Source organism: Panthera tigris, chromosome X, assembly GCF_018350195.1.
Source record: "Panthera tigris isolate Pti1 chromosome X, P.tigris_Pti1_mat1.1, whole genome shotgun sequence".
NCBI lineage: Eukaryota > Metazoa > Chordata > Mammalia > Carnivora > Felidae > Panthera > Panthera tigris.
The window spans coordinates 15,811,997-15,829,974 of record NC_056677.1 but is presented as its reverse complement, the minus strand read 5'-3'; the positions used below and the strand labels follow the sequence as shown (position 1 = coordinate 15,829,974).

The 17,978-nt window shown below is 46.6% G+C and overlaps 1 protein-coding gene across 3 annotated transcripts in view; it reads left to right on the top strand.

Annotated features, from left to right (window-relative positions):
• The window catches only part of SH3KBP1 (SH3 domain containing kinase binding protein 1), a 328,527-nt gene that overhangs the window by 8,322 nt on the left and 302,227 nt on the right, over positions 1 to 17,978 (top strand). The window contains exons 1-2 of one of the 3 annotated variants that reach the window (XM_042974824.1): positions 1,311 to 2,257; positions 2,641 to 2,708. The exons of the other annotated variants lie outside the window; for them this stretch is intronic. The gene's annotated coding sequence lies outside the window, so the exon portion shown is untranslated. Of the gene's footprint in view, positions 1 to 1,310; positions 2,258 to 2,640; positions 2,709 to 17,978 lie in introns of those variants that run through there. 3 annotated transcript variants of the gene reach the window in all.

Here is a 17,978-nt window from a genome sequence, read left to right as displayed (position 1 = left end):
TGGTTTTCAACTTGATTGTTATTGTATGGGTAAATATCTTGCAGGAAAGCCAATAGTTTTCATTAGGGGACACTTCAGCAAAGCAAAATGTATCTCGTGGACCTTCCTGGGGTGATAAACTGTGCTATGTTTAGCTTCGGGAAGAAAAAACACTAATAACAAAAAAAAATCCTCACTAATATTTGTCCTCACTGAACTGCATTCAGTTGGCAAGAAAAGCCCAGTAAAGGCCTTAAGCTGATTTCCTTCCAGTGGCCATGGAAGTGGTGGGGCCACTGCAGGAGGCTGGCCTGCCCCCAGGTGAGGGACAGAGTGGCAAGATGAAGTGCTATTCAGTTCATACTGCTGTTTCTTCCGCAGTATCTTGGATTAAATGCTATAAATGTTGACGTCTCATTAATTACTCATTTTGCTTAACAAATTTAAGTCTTTAAGCACCGGAGTACAGCATGTATAGACACTTTAAATCACCGTCTCCTTAGATTTCAACTATTTATCAGTCGGTATGCAAGCACCAGCCCTTGTGTTTTTGCTGGATTTTTCTAGACTGTTCTAGACTTGGAAGACTTGGGGCCCTGTTCTAGGTCTGGTCCTCTGGGGCTGCACTAGTTTTATCCATCACACACCCACTCCCTGTGTGACAAGTCTTTAATTAGCTTAGTGTCCTCCCTAATTATTCCAGCTAGTTCTCATTTTTGTGCCTAGAGCTCAAAGGAGGTGCTTAAATATTGTTTTGGATAAGAACTGGGAAAGGCCTTCTTGGCTTTGCTGTCCCCTCTTCTTAGCCGGCTTCTTCACGGATATTCATTTTCTTCACCAGACTGTTCTGGATGCTACCTTCTGCTTGAGCATTTTACATGCTAGCTTCTGGGTAAAATTCATTTGACATGAATGGCTTCATAAATGGGTGTTGCCTTTCTCCTGTTGTGATCATTCAGAAATCAAAACCCTAAACCCCTCTTCATAACAAACAAAATGGGATCATTTTTCACTTAACCAGTGATTTCTCACTGCCCCTTTGTTCTCCATAAAATATTAGATGGACAACAGACGTGTCACCCCAAATACAGTCTGTCAGGTAGCTCATTGTTGACCCTTGAGCAGGTTGGGCCGAGTAAGTGGTGGGGAATTGATGGTGATGTTTTAGCTTAAGTGCTGCCTTTGTCAGCAAAGAAATGAAAAGAAAGTACTTAGCTGGGGGGGGGAAGGGGGCTGGGTCTGGGGTGAGAATGGGAGTAGGGGTGTCCCCAGTGGAGGACACAATTTGTATTGGGAAGGAGTTCACCTGCTTGTTGGGGATTGAGACTATAGCTACTTGCTGGGGGAATTTTCAAAACATTTTTAAATGTAATTTCATTTTTTTGTAATGAAAAGTGCTCACAATGACAGGTCTCTTTCTGAATCTCAGCCCTCCAGTTCTCTGGTGATTCCTCCCCCGTCCCCTGACCAAGGCTGTCTGTGTTTTATTTCTCCCAAAATCTCCCGGGCAGAGTTCATGCCTGTGGCAGCGGACGTGTATTTCTGTTATTTCTCCCTCCTTTTATGCGATGAGGTCATGGTTAGTCGCGGATAGGAGAACTTCTGTGTAGCTGGTGGCTTCCTCCCCTAGGGATGTGCACTAGAACTCTATGTCTGGGTCCTCCTCGTCTGATTTTGGTGGACCGATGGGCATATTTTGGAAGAGCTCTCTAGGAGACTGTGCTGTGTACTCCTGAGTCTCAACTGGTCTAGTTTTCTTAACCGGTAGAAACTTTGTCCTGGATCTTAACTGATGGAGACCACGCTTCTTAACTGGGTTAGGACTCTCTCCTGCTTCATATTGCAGACGTGCAGTAAGGACTTTCTTCAAGTGAGGAGGCGAAGCAGAGCCTGTTACCTGGAAAGGAGGGCTTATTACAGGGTCACAGGGGCCTCTCTTGCACCCCAAGGGTCCCAAGAAGCCCCAGAACCAGGGATGGGTTAACTGCCCCATGTGCCATCTCGCCTTCTCTCCTCCCCTCTTCCCTGCCCCTGTCCCCTTCTTCTCTCTGTGCATTTCATTCATGGGGCATGTGCCGCAGTTCCAGCCGCTTGTTAAGAGTGACTTGATTGTTCATTCTAGTTCCAAATTCCCATTAGCCAGGCTGAGCCCACTGGAGTCCATGTCGCTCCCGAAGATACACAGGTGGTTGCTGTGGGCCCACTTCTAGGAGGAGAAGGACGCACCTGGTTCCAGTCCCCTGATCTGAATGAAGCCCTGTCCTGGGAGCAGTGCTTGGTGAGATGGGGGTACCTGGGGGCCGCTCTTGGGGCATGCACTCTATACGAGGATGCTTGAAAGCCGTAAGCCAGAATACCTGAAAGTGCCCTGTTACCCATTTTCTCTTGACAAAGAAAGGGGTGATGAGTGTGAGGTGGTGCTAGAGTCTTTGACATTGTCCCCTCCATCTTTGGAGCCCCTTTCATAAGGCTCCCCTGAGGAAGGGCTCCTGGCCCTGTCGGGCACAGTTGTGCTTCTGAGTGATTAATGGGGTTATTTTTATCCTTTGAGACCCCAATCGTGTAAAAAAGCGTAGATGTGACTTCGGAGGCATTTGGATGGGTTGATGATAACACACTGTGGGGGTGGGGTACAGTTGTGACACTTTCTGGCTCTTTTAGGGAACCTGTGGGTTCTTAAATGGAGGAAGAGATGAAGACATTGTGAAAAACAGCCACTGCCTGGCAAGGTAACCGCCCAGAGAGATGAAGGGGAAAGGGGGCAGGGGACTGTCATCCAAAGTCTGGCGGGCTACCTCTGTCCAACCTCATGCCTTCTCTCCTCTCCACTTTTCTCCCCCACCCTTTCTCGGTCCCGTCAGCCATCTCTCATCCCTCACCACCCCCACCCACTCCATCTCTCCCTTCTACCCTCCCTGCCTCTTCCCTTCACATTTCCGGGTTGTCTCTCTCTTCCTCTGCTGCCTTCCAAGTAACCCCTCTTCCCACCTTCCCCCACCTTCTCCCTGCCACATTCTCTCCCTCCTAACTTCTCTTCCCTCTCTTTTTTCTTTGTCCCCACCCCTTCCTGCCCCACCAGCACCTTCTGTCTTCTCCCCCCCACCTTCTCTCTTCTTCCACCCTCCATGTCACCCCCCACCCTCTGTCTTCACCCCTCTCCCCATACCTTCCCTTTACTCCTTGCTCTTTCCCCAATTTTCTCTTCCCTCAGACCCTCTCTGTCTGACCGTCGCTGTCTGTCTACCGATCCCCCATCCCCCCACCCTCTTCTGACCCTCCCTCTCTCCCACACTCTTTCTCTCCTGCCCTTCCCTGGGGCCCCTCTCTTTTTCCTCCCTTTCTCCTCTGCCTTTTTTTTCCACCTCCTCACCGCCCCCTCCTCTCTCTTCCTCGCCCCTCCTCTCCGTCCCTCTTCTCACCCACATTCACCCTCCTACATATCCTGCTTCTCCACATCCCTGCCTTTCCCTGCCCTTCTTACTGATCCCTCATTTGTCTCTCTCCACTTCCTCCTCCCTCTCTTTTCCCACCCCTTTCCCTCCCATCTCCTCCCCAGCACCTCTTCCTCTCTTACCTCCTGGCCAGCTCTCTCTCTCTCTCTCTCTCTCTCTCTCTGTCTCCCTCCCCCAACTCCCGTTCACTGTCGAAACCCTTCTTCTCACACCCCTCCCATTGCTTCCTCAGAGCCCTCTCCCACTGCCATTGCCGGGGCCTCTGGACTTTCTACCAATGTCACCAGTGCACCGTCCACCATCGCCACCTCCTTTGCTCAGTAAAAGTAGTGTGGCCAGTGAGACTGGCTTTTATTCAGAGCAGTCTAAGGTCACAGAGGCCACACAAGGAGTGTGGTCCCCCAGGGAAGAAGAAACCTTTGAAGAGTGGTCCCTGAGAGGGCCTTGGGAGGAGCTCCTGCCATCGCTGGGGGAGGGGGTGGGGCGCAGGCTCACCATCTCAAGGGAGGGGCTCACCTTCCAGCACCTGCACGGAGGGGGTGGATTCTAGGCTGTTTCTTCTTCTAGCTCCAATGTTCTCGAACCTTACATTTTTTTGTTTATAAATATAGCGACTGTGTTATAGGATTTAGAAAATAAGAAGCAGGAGAATTTGAATTGGTGACCCATACTGTACTCCGATACAACCACTGCCATTTTATTTTGGTGTGGGTCTTTTTCGGCTTTTTGCTATGTACTTGTAGCTATATGTGCATGGATTGTAATAAATATAATTGTATGGCCTGGTGTTTATTTACCTTCATAGTCATCTTCGAAGCCAGTATTTTTAGTTGCTGAATATCTGACTTCAGGATCTCGATTTATGTCACCATTTCCCTGTCAACTGAGCATTTATGTTGTTTCCATAATCTTGATATTATAAATAGGGATGTGACGGACATAATTTTCCTTTTTGTCCTTTAAGGAATTCAGGTTGTAGGCAGGGTGACGTTTTATATCCATTCTTTATTTCCATTACCCTCTGAATGACTAGAATGGCCGATGATGATGATAACGAAGAGGACTTGAGTCCATGGGGATTAGTGTGTGTGGATCGGTGGGGTGCTTGCTGTCCCTGTGCTTGCTTTCAGTTTTAGTTCAAGAAACTATGTGCTCATATGGCTTCTTATCCCTTCTCCACTATATGTGCTTCCACCCGTGTGTGTGTGTGTGTGTGTGTGTGAGAGAGAGAGAGAGAGAGAGAGACAGAGAGAGAGACAGAGACGGGAGAGGTGGGAGAGAGACACCTCTGAAGGAGACTGCTGCGAGGCTTTCATAGTCCACAGCACTGTACCCTTTCCAGTGTACCATTTTGAGGTGATTAATCCTGGTTTAGCATTCAAGTGTGAGAGTAGGGTACACACAGTGAAAGGTGAAACGCTTGGGAGTTTGGTTCCTTCTCTTTCTTTTCCCCTTCCCTTCCTCCTTTGACTTTGTGCCCTGGCTGGCATTGAAAGGAACTTTGTTTCCCAGAACCTTATGGAAAACTGTGTCCTGCAGGCCCTGGGTCCTCAAGGTGACTTTATATTTCTCTGGGATATGGGTCTAAGTCCCGTGCTGACGAAGGAAATATCGTGGCTGTAATAACCCCTTTGTGGTTTCTGAGCTTAGCTTTGTGTCATTGTCATAAGCTCCCCTAAAAATATTATGCTTTTAGCTTCAAACAGTGCAAGGTAAGGCTGGTTAGAACCCCAGGATCCAGGCTAGAAGAACCATCTCAAAGCCTTGCCTTCATGATGCATCAGTTTCGTTAACGAACAGCATTGTGCTAAGTATGTATTCCTCAGCTGGCAAGTATATGCCATATGTCAGCTCATGTACCTGGCAAAAAATGAGTTGAGTATTTATGATGCCCTCTCAGGGGCAAGTTTCTGTGAAAGTTCTAAACTTCATAACAGTACATGATGGTGAGAGAGCATTGGTGACTACCCTGCACCACACACTTTCTCCCTTTGTTACATTTTCAGATTGTGAACATAAACCAGCCGTACTGGTAGAATAAACAAGACAGTTGACTCAATATTGCCATATACTGGAATTCAATTAAATTCTACAAGTGTTTATTGAGTGCCTGTTAAGTGTAAGATTCGATAACCAGAGGAACTCAGAGATATCTAAAGTTCCACTCAGTGACACATTTTAGTTAACTTTCATTTCCCTTAGTGGGAGGGAGCCTGTGATGTGATTATTTCATGAACCACACAATGAAATCAGCAGTTAAACCAAAGGCTGTTGGTTTGAAGAGAGTCTCTTTATCCAGAAAGAGGAAAGGTGTTAATTTGAGGAACACGCATCAAGTTAGAAGACAACTTTCTGAGATCCGGCGGTGTTTAGTCGGTCTCTGAACCTCCCTCCACCCTGGAGGTCTAGAGAGAAACCAGATAGAGCAGCGTTTCTCAAATGAGTAATGTGGAAGGCCCCTTGACAGGGAAAGTGGTTTCCAAGAATTCCTATTTTGTCTTAAATGTTTGAACGTGTTTGTTAGCTTTCATTTATTTATTGCTTATTGTGGTCAACTATGAGTGACATAAAATTGACCATTTTTACCATTCTAGTGTATAGTTCAGTGGCATTAAGTGCATTCACATTGTTGTACAACTGTCACCACCGTCCTTCTCCAGAGCTTTTTAATCTTCCCCACCTGAAACTCCATGCTTCTTAAACACTAACTCCCCCTACCTCCCCCTCCTCCAGCCCTGGCAACCACTATTCTCCTTTCTGTGTCTGTGATTTTGACCCACTACAGGTACTTCATGTAAATGGAATCATCCAGTATTGGTCCTTTTGTGACTGGCTTATTTCATTTGGTGTAAGGTCTTCAGGGTTCATCCATGTTGTAGCCATGTGTCAGAATTTCCTTCCTTTTTAATTGCCGTAAACTTTTTAATGACGACAGTACTGGAAAATCCAGGCACTTAGCTAGATATAAGCTCCTTTTGGCTTTTAGCTCATTTGTAAGTATAAACCTGGCACAGATTTGCAAATAAAGTATAAATTAACCCAGTAGAGCTGAAATCAACACTAATAGGAGACACGATGGTTCGTTTCAGAAATGACGTTGTTGCTGGTGATGTGACACGGTCACATCTGCTTAAAGTGGCACGGTCTTTTGAGTTCACTTGCCTCTCCCTTCTCTTTTGTCTTTTCACACTATGGTGAGAATCCGTTCTCCATACAGGCCTTTTCACTTTGCGCGATGCCTTCAAAACAGTTCGGAAAGTGATAAGGTATTTGATACACACAAGACTATATGTAATGTGGGTGGTGTCAAGAGTCATTATAAAATAGATACTCAGAACCCATTCTCTCAAGTGCACTCTGGCTCAGTCCTCTGTCCCTGCCTTCTCTGGAGGAGAAGACCATCATGGGTCTGGTTTTTGTTGTTGTTGTTTTTTTTAAAGTAGGCTCTGTAGAGCCCAGTGAGGAGCCTACTTAAAAAAAAAAAAAAAAAAAAAAAAAGCCCAATGCCGGGCTTGAACTCATGACCCTGAGATCAAGAATCAGACCCTTAACCGACTGAGCCGCCCAGGCTCATGGACATCATGGGTCATCATGGGTCTTTTTAAAAACATCATCATTCCCTTCTTCTTTAACAAATAGTTTTAGCATTTCCACATACATCTCCTAAAAACATGTCGTCTGGTTTTGCTTGGTTTTAGTTTTTTTTAAACTGGCACCAAACTGCACAGAGACTTGTGATTTGCTTGTTGTCTCTCATTTCATAGTTTGTGTATTTATTATTGTATATTTATCCTTTCTCCTAGTGGTGGACTTTTCATCGCTTCCGGTGTTTTGCTACTATGAATGGGCTTCCTATCACCATTTAATAGATGTCTCTAGGTACACGTGTAAAATATGTTTTTTAAAGGCGTATAGCAAGGAGTGATTTTGCTGGCTTTCAAGTTGCTGGATTTCCGAAGTGGTTGTACCAGAATATTCTCCCAGTGAATGAGTGGATGAACAAACTAATGAATGAAGAAGAGAACATGTTTATTGAAGGAGAGAGTATATGAGCTTTAGAAGAGAACGCCACATTGGTTTTCAAAGTGTGTCATCTCAGAGTGTAAACATTTCTGCTGTTCCCGTGTCCACTGACGTTTGGTATCCCAGATATATTAGGGCTTAGGCTAAATGGCTGTCACAGAGACCCCAAGATAGCATAGCTGTCTATTTTCCTCTCGGGCGACTGCCTGCTGACCCCAGGACTGTTGAGGATGAGTGAATGGCTTTTCTCTGTAGGGTCATCGGGGTCAGGTTCCTTCTGTCTTGTTGCCCTCTCCACCTTTCGTAGGGTGTTACCTTTGTGGCGTGGTAGGAGCTGGTTCACCTTCCCTGGTCTGCCTTCCGGCCCAGGGCCCCAGGCGAGAGGAAGGTGGAGGGCGAGCAGCTCCTCTCTTTAAAGGACGTGACTTGGGAACTGTCATTCCCCAGCACAGCCCATTGGTGAGAATTTAGCTACAGTCTCAGCCCTAGCAGCAGGTGGGTCTGGGGGATGTGATTTCCACCTGGCCGGCCGCGTGCCCCCCACACACCGGGGGTGGGGGTATTAATTTCTTATTCCTGCTGTAACAAATGACCACAAACTTAATGGCTTAAAATGACACAGAATTGTTGTCTTCTAGTTCGGGAGGTCAGGAGTCCACGATGGGTCGGCAGGGTTGCATTCCTTCCACAGGCTATAGGGCAGGATCTGACCCCTGCCTTTTGTAGCTTGTGGGGGCCGCTACACTCCTTAGCTAATGGTCCCTTCCTCACCTCAGTCCAACCCCCTCCTCTGTCCTCACATCCTCTCTGGCTCATCTGCTTTCCTCTTCCATGTTTTAAGGCCCTTGTGATGACGTTGGGCCCACCCAGGTAATCCAGGATAATCTCCCCATCTCAAGGTCCTCAGCTTCATCTCACCTGCAGAGTCCTCTCTGCTTGGTTAGGTAACATATTCACAGGTCCTGGGAATTAGCATAGGAACACGTTTGGGGGTGCCATTACTCTACTGTGGAAGGAGGGAAGGGTTCTGTTTCTCAAACGAAGAAGGGGATACTGGGAGGTACTCATCAGTCTCTGCTGCATCATATGGCCGCACTTTTGCCAATCTCATGGCTGTGGGTGAATTTTGAAAGTATTAAATCGTCAGAGCTGGTGAACTTTCTGAAGGCGGGATTTCATTCTCTTACCTTGTGATTCCCAGGGTTCACGTATCTAAATAACGACAAAAGCAAACCGTATATTGGAGGTCTACTTTTTTCCTCACGAGTGTCCATGCCCTCCGTCTGTCTTCCGTTTGCCGCATTCCTTTTGTGAAGGCCATTTCCAACCGCTGGCCTGCTTGTAGTTTCCTCAGGGAAGCCCACGGAGCAGCTGCCATCGCTAGGATTAAATACATGGTGTGTATTAGGAGCGTGGCACAGAGTAGGGGCTCAGATGAGTTACCAATAAACAGCCAAAAAGGCCCCACTAGTACACTGTGCCAGAGCCCTCAGATATGTGAGACCCCCTCATACATTCTGTGCATGTGGTAGGTGCACTGATCATACTCCCCTATCCCACTAGCTTTGGGTCCCCCAGCTTTTGTGTCCCATCTGTTTTCTGTGTGTGTGTGTGTGTGTGTGTGTGTGTGTGTGTGTATGAAAGAGAGACAGATAGAGACACACGGATTTTTTGGGGGTGTGTTTTATAGACTGAATGTTTGTGTCCCCACAAAGTTAGTATGTTGAAACCCTAATCTCCAATGAGATGGTATTTGGAGGTCAGACTTTTTAAAAATAAATGTTTATTTACTTTAGAAAGATTGAGAGAGAGAGTGAATGTGAGCGGGGAAGGGGCAGAGAGAGAGCATGACAGAGGATCTGAAGCAGCCTCTGCACTGACAGCACCGAGCCCGGTCTGGGGTTCGAACTCACAAACCAAACTGTGAGATCATGACTTGAACCAAAGTTGGACACTCAACCAACTGAGCCACCCAGGCACCCCTGGAGGTGGGACTTTTGGGAGGTAATTAGGTTATGAGAGTGGAACCCTCGTGAGGGAGTTAATGCCCTTATCAGAAGAGACCGAAAAGACCTTGCTTTCTCCCCCTCCCCCTCCCCCTCCCCCAGACACTGTATATGGATGCCAGGAAGACGGTTCTCACCAGAACCTGACGTGCTGGCACAGTGATCTTGGACTTCCAGCCTGAAGAACCGTAAGGAGTAAATGTTTGTTGTTGAAGTTACCCAGTGTCTGGTGTTCTGGTTAGAGCAGCCCATGCCAACTAAGACAGCATGGAAGAGAGCGGTGAACGTGAGAACTCTGGTGTATCTGTCAGTCCCGGACTTTGTCTTTGGTGGAAGACTGCAGATGTTTACAGCAATGTTGATAAGACACAGAAGTTTTGGAATAAAACTCAGAAGGATCTGAAATTATACATTTATTCCTTCTATCAGAACGGCACTTGTTGGGATGAGCACTGTTGTATGGAAACCAGTTTGACAATAAATTATATTAAAAAAGAAATAAAATAAGAAGAATTCAGCCATTTATATGAAGAAAAAAAAGGAATGTAGAAATAATATGAAAACAAATGCCTCCAATGAATTCACAATGTCTTAAAATGGTGTGCTGAACTGAGTTGCCTGGACTGAGGTTGGGTGCTGGGAACACTGGGCTTCTGAGTAGTATGGTTGTGGAGAGGGTCTGTACTATAGATGGTGTTCTGGAAATTCAGTGTAGAAAATGATCTTAAGATTGTTAGGAGCTGTGAGAGCCACATCAGAATCTCATCGTGGCCTGTGGTGTTTTACAAATCTCAAATTGCTACTGTTTGGGAATCTGGTTGATATTTCCATAACATCTCAGATCCCTAGCTGCTCTTAGAGCCCAGGTCTTCTGGTATCCTTGGGCTGGCGTTCCTCCTTGGCTGCAGTTGTGGCAGCTCTGTTCAGGTGGGTGAACATGTGAATTTGGTTTGCCATGCTCCCCACCACTCCCTGTTGCCTCCCAGACATGAGCTGCAATTGGAAGTCAGTTGCTGGAGATAATCAGGCTTATTATGCTGTTGTTCCTGGATCTTCTTAACTTTTTGGGTGTCCTGACTACCCGAGTAGACCATTGAGTTGGCTTTCAAACACCCCTAACCTCAACACTGTGAATTCTCTCCTGAAATTACAATAACATTTTGCTCTCCTTGCTGGGGGCTGGATCATTCTTTCAGAGATAGTTGCCGAAAACTTGCAGGTCACAGGGATTGTGTGAACCTCTAGGTAGAACCGCTATTTAATGACTGACTCCAGGTCACTCTCCTTTGAATGTTCCTGTCACAACTAGCAGGGTTGGTACGTTGTTTTTCATCTGATAACCTTGGTCCCACCATGTCTCTGCCTGGCCCATGAGTGAGAAATGCGAATAGTTTCCAGTATCCCAGGCTCTTCCCATTCACCTGAGCTGTAATTTGAGCACCACAACACCACCAGTGCCTGCTGCACTTTCTTTAGGCTTGGGTCTCGTCATTGACCTTGGTGCTGACGTGTGTGTTGGCTCTATGCTGGCTGTGCCTTGGGAGCTGGTGTTTTAAAATAGATTGTCCTGTCAAGAGCACCCAGGTGGTGGACCTTCAGTGGTAGGGAGAGCTATTTAAAGGCGTAGCATGACTGGAGAGTTCTGAACCAACCCAATGAGGGATGTCTTTCAGGGGCCAGATGTAGATAAGTGAGACCAGGGCCAGTTTGGGGAATGCTGTGGGAAAGCAAGTTTCTCCACTCTGAGAGGAGGCAGGGGTGGCGGTGGGGAGCAGTAGGGAGGAACAGGGAGGTAGAGTGGGCTCTCATCTGATTTCTGTGCTAACTCGGGTCCTCCCCATCTCCCCACAACTGGAAAGCTTCTTTCAGGAATGTTTTTTTCTTTGGCTATCCATTGCTTCCTTCAGATAACGGAGGGCTAAGTCAATAGTGTGTCAAATTTTTGTGCACCCATTATTGGATATAAGGTAGGGAAACCTTTCTGCGGTGATGACTTAGGAGTCTATGGTACTCATTAGTCTTTAGCTGGCTCCAACAGCACCATTCTGGGCACTTCCCCATGGCCCCCCTGCTCTCCCTGGGCTCTGCTAAGTCTTTGCCTTATTGTCCTTCCATATTGTCCTAAGCTCTGTCCTGTGAAATCCTGGCCTTCAGCCTGGAGCTGATGAGTTCTTGCTTAGGACGTAGAAGGGAATAGCATGTTCGGCTAAAATAATTCATGCATGCTACAGTCGTGTTTTAACTTTCCTGGGTCAATAGTTATGAATGAGAAGAAACCACCAATTGAGGATGAGTTACTGATTTTTGAGGGGGGGATCATGAAATATCTTATTTATCTTTGCTTTACTTGGTCTGCTGGAAAAATGTAAGGAAATCCGATTTGTTGTAGCCAGACATCATTCCATCTTCCTCTTCCTCCCTCTCCACTGCTAACTCGGATGTGGATACCTCCTAATGCACAGGAGAAGGGTCACTGCTTGAGGAGAGGGCACTGGGCACGTGCTGGCTCAGGAAGCCCCACCAGGTACTGCAGGGACCCCACAAATCATGCTCTGTGGACTGTAGTTCCTTTGGCTCCAAGGCAAAGAGCACGGTCGTCTTCTCCACACTGGTGTCCCTGTATCTGGCACGGTATCGCAGCCAGAATGAGCAGCTAAAGAAAAATATTTGTTGAATGAGTGAAAACAACATATGATGTATGACTGTAAAGCCAGAGTCTCTTTCCCCAAACGGGGCCGGAAATTGGTATCTAATGGTATCGCATAGTCACATCTCCTTCGCGCATCGCAGACAGACAGGTCAGGAGCAGCTGAGAAAGCCAGTGCTGCTCAGCCTTCCCTACTCTCGGCCCAGTCATTTTGTAAGGTAGAGTCACACGTTTGGATGTATTTCTGTTTTGGAAGATCCAAAGAAATAAGCAAAAATGATCCATGGTGCGATCCATAGGAGAATTTTGGCTGCACGGCAGCGTTTGTGCCCCAACCACTTGTACTGTACATTCAAGAATCTTCCTGTGGCCCTTGATTAGCCATTATCGGGCATCTCTTTGCATTGAACTTGAGAAAAGAGCAATGATTGGTTGGTTCGGGGCGCCCTGTGTCAGTAGGGCAGCCGGCACACTGGCTTACTTTACCGTCTCCCAAGTTTCCTTGCTGTGAGTCTGCCACAGAAGAAATCTACTTTTTCTTAGTTGTGGCCAGCGTTCGGGCTTGCCACACTTCCTCCTGGGGACGCAAAGAAGTGCACGCCTGTGCCCCGCGCTGTGCACAGGAGATTTGAGATAAGGGAGCCTGTGTGCTCCTTTCTGCAGGCTGCCTCTCACCCTGCATTTAGGGAAGTGTCGCTGGCCTGCTGTGTGCCCTGCAACGGGATGTTTTTCTTCTCTTTTCCTCTTGCTGTACGTTATCTTTAGCCTGAACCGGTCCCTGGTGTTTTGCTTCAGGATTTTCTTTGTCCCTAGGGAGTAATTGCTTAGAAAATGCCCTCTTGTCAGAAACTCAAAGTCTCCAATACCATGATTTGGTAGCAGAAACTCTTCTGTCATTTGGCTTAATGTTTTAAGTGTTGCTAATGGCCAAGAGCTGGCAGCGTGATGGTGGGTCCCTTTGGAAGCCAGTTGGGCCAACTGGACTGTCGGCTGTCCACTTTTGTCAGTGTGGGAATGCTCACTTGGGGACCAGCCCACTTACCAGAGGCACTCCGATCTTTTAATGCTTTCGTGCTTTGGAGAATTATAGGAGCCATATGCTGCTTCACAGGTAAGCGAGACTTGCTAAAAATAGAGCTTAAATGGCCCACTGTTGTGGCATTGGAAATAATGGCTTTTTATTTTTAGGCCAGCCTTTGTTAGCCCTCACTCCTCTCAAGCTTGGGTAATAGGAATCACAGAGCAAGACTTTTGTCAGTTGGACACTGTTAGAGTTTGAACCCTCACTCCCAGCCAGTTGGAAAGAGAATCCAAATCTCTTGAAACATGGAGTGCTGACCGCCCTGTCACTCCGCTTCTTCACCCCTACCCTCTATTCGGGAGGATCCTGTGTCACTGCGCATTAAGGGTGCTCAGCACACACACAGAAAATACGTTCAGAAGAGTGAGTTGTGCCTCTCTGTGGGTGTCTGGCGCTGGCCAAACGAATAATCAGAACAGATTAGCACATACATACCAGCTCTGAGGCCACCGAAGAACAACACGGAGACTCAGACCCACGTACTGTGGGGTTGGGGTGGTCCGAAATGGAAGTTGTTCTCACCATACTAAGTTGCAGAGTGGTGCAGTCAATGATAGGTAAGAACAGGCTTAACTTCCATTGCTCATTTCATAAGTAATAATCTCATTTTACTATCCCCATTCTTGCCCACCTTCAGTTACAGAAATAACTCTGAGTGGGTTTTCTTTTTAAAGATCTGTGTCAAGCAAATACCTCATAAAAATGGCACAGGCAAAGTGTTCTATTTAGAATTGCCCTGTGACACAAACCCACGTGTGTTTTCTGTCCCCGGGCCCCAGGTTCTTTAGAGGTAAGGCCTAAAGGAATGGAGGCCAGTGGCCTTCAGGGGAGGCAAGTGTTGCGGACTTTGAGCAGATAGTTTTACTTAAGACTCACTCATTTATTAGGCCTGAAACAAGCTACCGTGGCACTTGACGGCCAGGTTTATTTATTTGGCATTGCTGCCATTGCAAATGGCCGCAGAATTCGTGGCTTAGGACAGCACAAATTTATTGTCTCACTGTTCTTTAGGTCACAAGTCTGACGTGGGTCTCACTGGGTTAGATTCGTGTCAACAGGGCTCTGCTCCTTTCTGGGAAACTCTAGGGAAAATTATATTCCCTTGTCTTTTCCAGCATCTAGAGACCATTCATATTCCTTGGCTCATGACCCCCCTCCTCCATCTTCAAAGCCTGCAGCAGGGGGTCCTCTCCTCACATCCCATCACTCTGGCCTTCTCTTTGCCCCCAACTTAGACTTTTACGGACCCTTAGGATTACATTAGGTCCACTGGGATAATTCAGGCTAATCTCCCAATTTAAAAAAATTTTTTTTTCAACGTTTTTAATTTATTTTTGGGACAGAGAGAGACAGAGCATGAACGGGGGAGGGGCAGAGAGAGAGGGAGACACAGAATCGGAAACAGGCTCCAGGCTCCAAGCCATCAGCCCAGAGCCTGACGCGGGGCTCGAACTCACGGACCGCGAGATCGTGACCTGGCTGAAGTCGGACGCTTAACCGACTGCGCCACCCAGGCGCCCCTCTCCCAATTTTAAGGTCAGCTAATTAGCCAGCTTAATTTCACCTGCAACTTTACTGTCCCTTTGCCAGGTATTCACAGGTTCCAGGGATTAGGGTGTGGATATCTGATGTAGGGGAGGCGGCACTGTTTCTGCCTCCCACACCAGGGATGCTGTTTTCCTTTTTGTAAATTCCAATAAAACGAATGTGCAGTGTTATGTTAGTTTCAGGTGGGGACATTGTTTTTCTTGCTCTCTGTGTGCAGTACGGCCAACGAGGCAGCCATTTTGGCGGCAGCCTGTGTGGAAGACAACTTCCATCTTTGCAGAGTTTGAGGAAGTTGAAAAGGAGGTTTCACTCAGCCCAGCGGGCTGTGAAGTTTGTCGGATACCTTGTTGCTGTGTAGACTGTCCTGGAGTTTTGATGATCCCAGCTGATACTCTCACTGAGGGCTACCCTCTCCCGGGGCGGCTGGGGTTTAGGGGTTGCACTGAAGGAGAGCCAGGAGTTGGGATGGCTGGCAACAGCTGGGCTGACCAGCAAGAGGGGAATGAGGAAGCAGGGGGATGTGGACAGGAAATGAGACGAGTCTGCCCCTTGGGAGGAAGAAAATAGAAGACGGGCTTGATTACATCTGGCTCTAAAGAAAATAAAAGCATGGGCTTTCATGAGTGCTTTGTGATCGATTCCACTGTTGAGTCAACTTGAAGACTCTGGGCTAAATAAATTCGTTGGGTCAGGTTTTGGACATTCTGTGTACTCCAGCCCTTGCAAGCCCAGGGAGTTCAGTGTGGACTCTTGGTGTCCCAGGGGAGGCTTGCCACTGACCGAATGGCCCTCTCTGGTGACAGTAACAGTCCAGCTGGAGACCTTGTCCCTGGAGGACTCTGCTCTGGGGGTGTAGACTTGATCTGGCACATGCTCACAGGGCCATAAGCTCGTTCTCAGAAATCCTAACCCATTATCTGTTGTGAACTGACCTAAAGTGGTTTGTCCTTTGAAGAATTGTCAAATTCTTTTGGGAAACAGTTGATGGGAGCTTTGTGTGTTCTTTCCCACAGTCCCATGACCAGGAGGTATGTTGCAGGGAAAGCAAGTCTCAGACCAACTTTGGCCACTCATTAAACATTTGTTACTTAGAGAGAGCCCCGTCTGTACTTTTTGCTCTGCAAAGTTCCAGCTCTCTGCCCAAGTGAGGGATAGTCAGGGAAGATGTTGATGGTGTTCCAGTGGCAGGATTCCACTAGCCCCCAGGGAGGGGACAGGGCCCTTCTTTAATCATTGTCCAAGGGTCCTGAGAGAGCCCCTTTTCTAAAGAGGATGGATTGCTGCTATTCCTAGATTCTTTTGTGTGGTTCTTGCTAGGGTTGCGATGCCAGCACGGTATTTTCACCCAATCCAGAGAGCAGGGAGCCATTGCTCATTTCCATTATGCCAGTTGACTAACTCTGCTGCAGATGGGCTCTGATTAGCCTTTCAAATGCTGACCCACTATCCCTGGAGTGTTCTTTTCTGATTTGGGTACTTCAAATGTGAACTGACCACCCTCAGGGTAAGGATTAATGAATGTACAACTGTATATATTGCACTATTTTTAAAGGGTGGGTTGGTTTTTAAAACTTTTTTAAATTTTTGGTTTTTCTCTTAAATTTAAGGAAAAGATGCAAAATTAGTATAGAGAGTTTCCATACATCCCTCACTCAGCTTCGCCCAATGTTCACATCTTACATAATCACAGTGCTGTTATCACAACCAGGAAATCAACATGGTGTAATACTGTTTACTAAAGATCTTGTTTAATTTCTTAAGTTTTTCCACTAATGTCTTTTGTTGTTGTTGTTGTTGTTGTTGTTCTAGGATCCTATCCAGGATCCCACATTGCATTTAGTTGTTATTTCTCCTCAGTACCCTGTGTTCTATGACATTTGCTCAGTCTTTCCTTGTCCTTCATGACCTTGACGCTTTTGAAGAGTATTGATCAGTATTGTGTTGAATGTCCTTCAGACTGGGTTTTTTCATGATTGGACTGAGGTTATGCATTTTTTAACGGTGGCAAAAAGAAAAAAAAATATATATGTATATGTATATATATATATATATATATATATAAACATAAAATTTACCATTTTAACCACTTTAAGTGTACAATTCAGTGGCATCAGGTACATTTATGATGTTGAGCAACATCACTGCTATGTATTTCCAGAATTTTTCATCATACCAAAGAGAAACTCTGTACCCATTAAGCAGTTACTCTCCATTATTCCCTTTCTCCAACCCCCAGTAACCTCTGTTCTATGTTCTGTGTCTATGATTTTGCCTATTCTAGGCACCCCATATAAATAGTGGAATCATATAATATTTGTTCTTTTGTGACTGACTTCTTAACATACTGTCCTCAAGGTTCATCTATGGTGTAGCATGTGCCAGAACTTCATTTCTTTTTAAGACTGAATAATATTCCGTTGTCTGGATATACTGCATTTTGCTTATCTATTCCTCAGTTGATGGACAAGGGTTGCTTCCACCTTTTGGCTATTGTGAATGGTGCCTCTATAAACGTAGGTGTGTAAGTAGTTGGTTCACATTTTCAAAAGGAATGTGGAGAAACTGGAGGAGAAACAGTCGTGTCCCAGAAGGAGAAAGTATTATTCTGTTTCTCCCATCCCTGACTAAGCTTCCACGGAAGAGAGAGAGAGATCGGGGTGGGCTGAGGCAGTGGGACAGCAGGGGATTCAGAGATGGGTGCCAGAAAGTTGAGGTGCCATGAGGAGAAGGGAGCCCGAGCTGTCATACTTGCCCCAGGGTGCTGCCACTGGGGGAAGAGCTAGAAGGTGCAAAGCGGGACCACTGGACAGAGTCAAAGGCCAAGGGGAAGAACCGGCAGAGGATGGGTCAGGACCATGATGCACTGCAGCAAGGGCAGTCTATTCCTTACCACCCAGAGCCAGGCAGGAAGGAATAGGCACTGGCCAGGCCAGAAATTAAGTCCACTTACTGTCTCCTGCTCTTTTTCAAATTTTTGTGACCATATCTCCCAGTAAGAAATATATTTTACATTGCAACCTCATGCCCACATCCATCCTTAGTTATGACTGAAGTATTCATTTCACAGAAAACATTTACCTTTACTAGATGAGACAGGCTCTGAGATTTTTTATTCAATTCTGTTCTTTTAAAAAAAAAAACTTAATGTTGATTTATTTTGAGAGAGAGACAGAGAGCGAGTGTGAGTCGGGGAGGGACAGAGAAAGGGGGAGAGAGAGAATCCCAAACAGGCTGTGCACTGT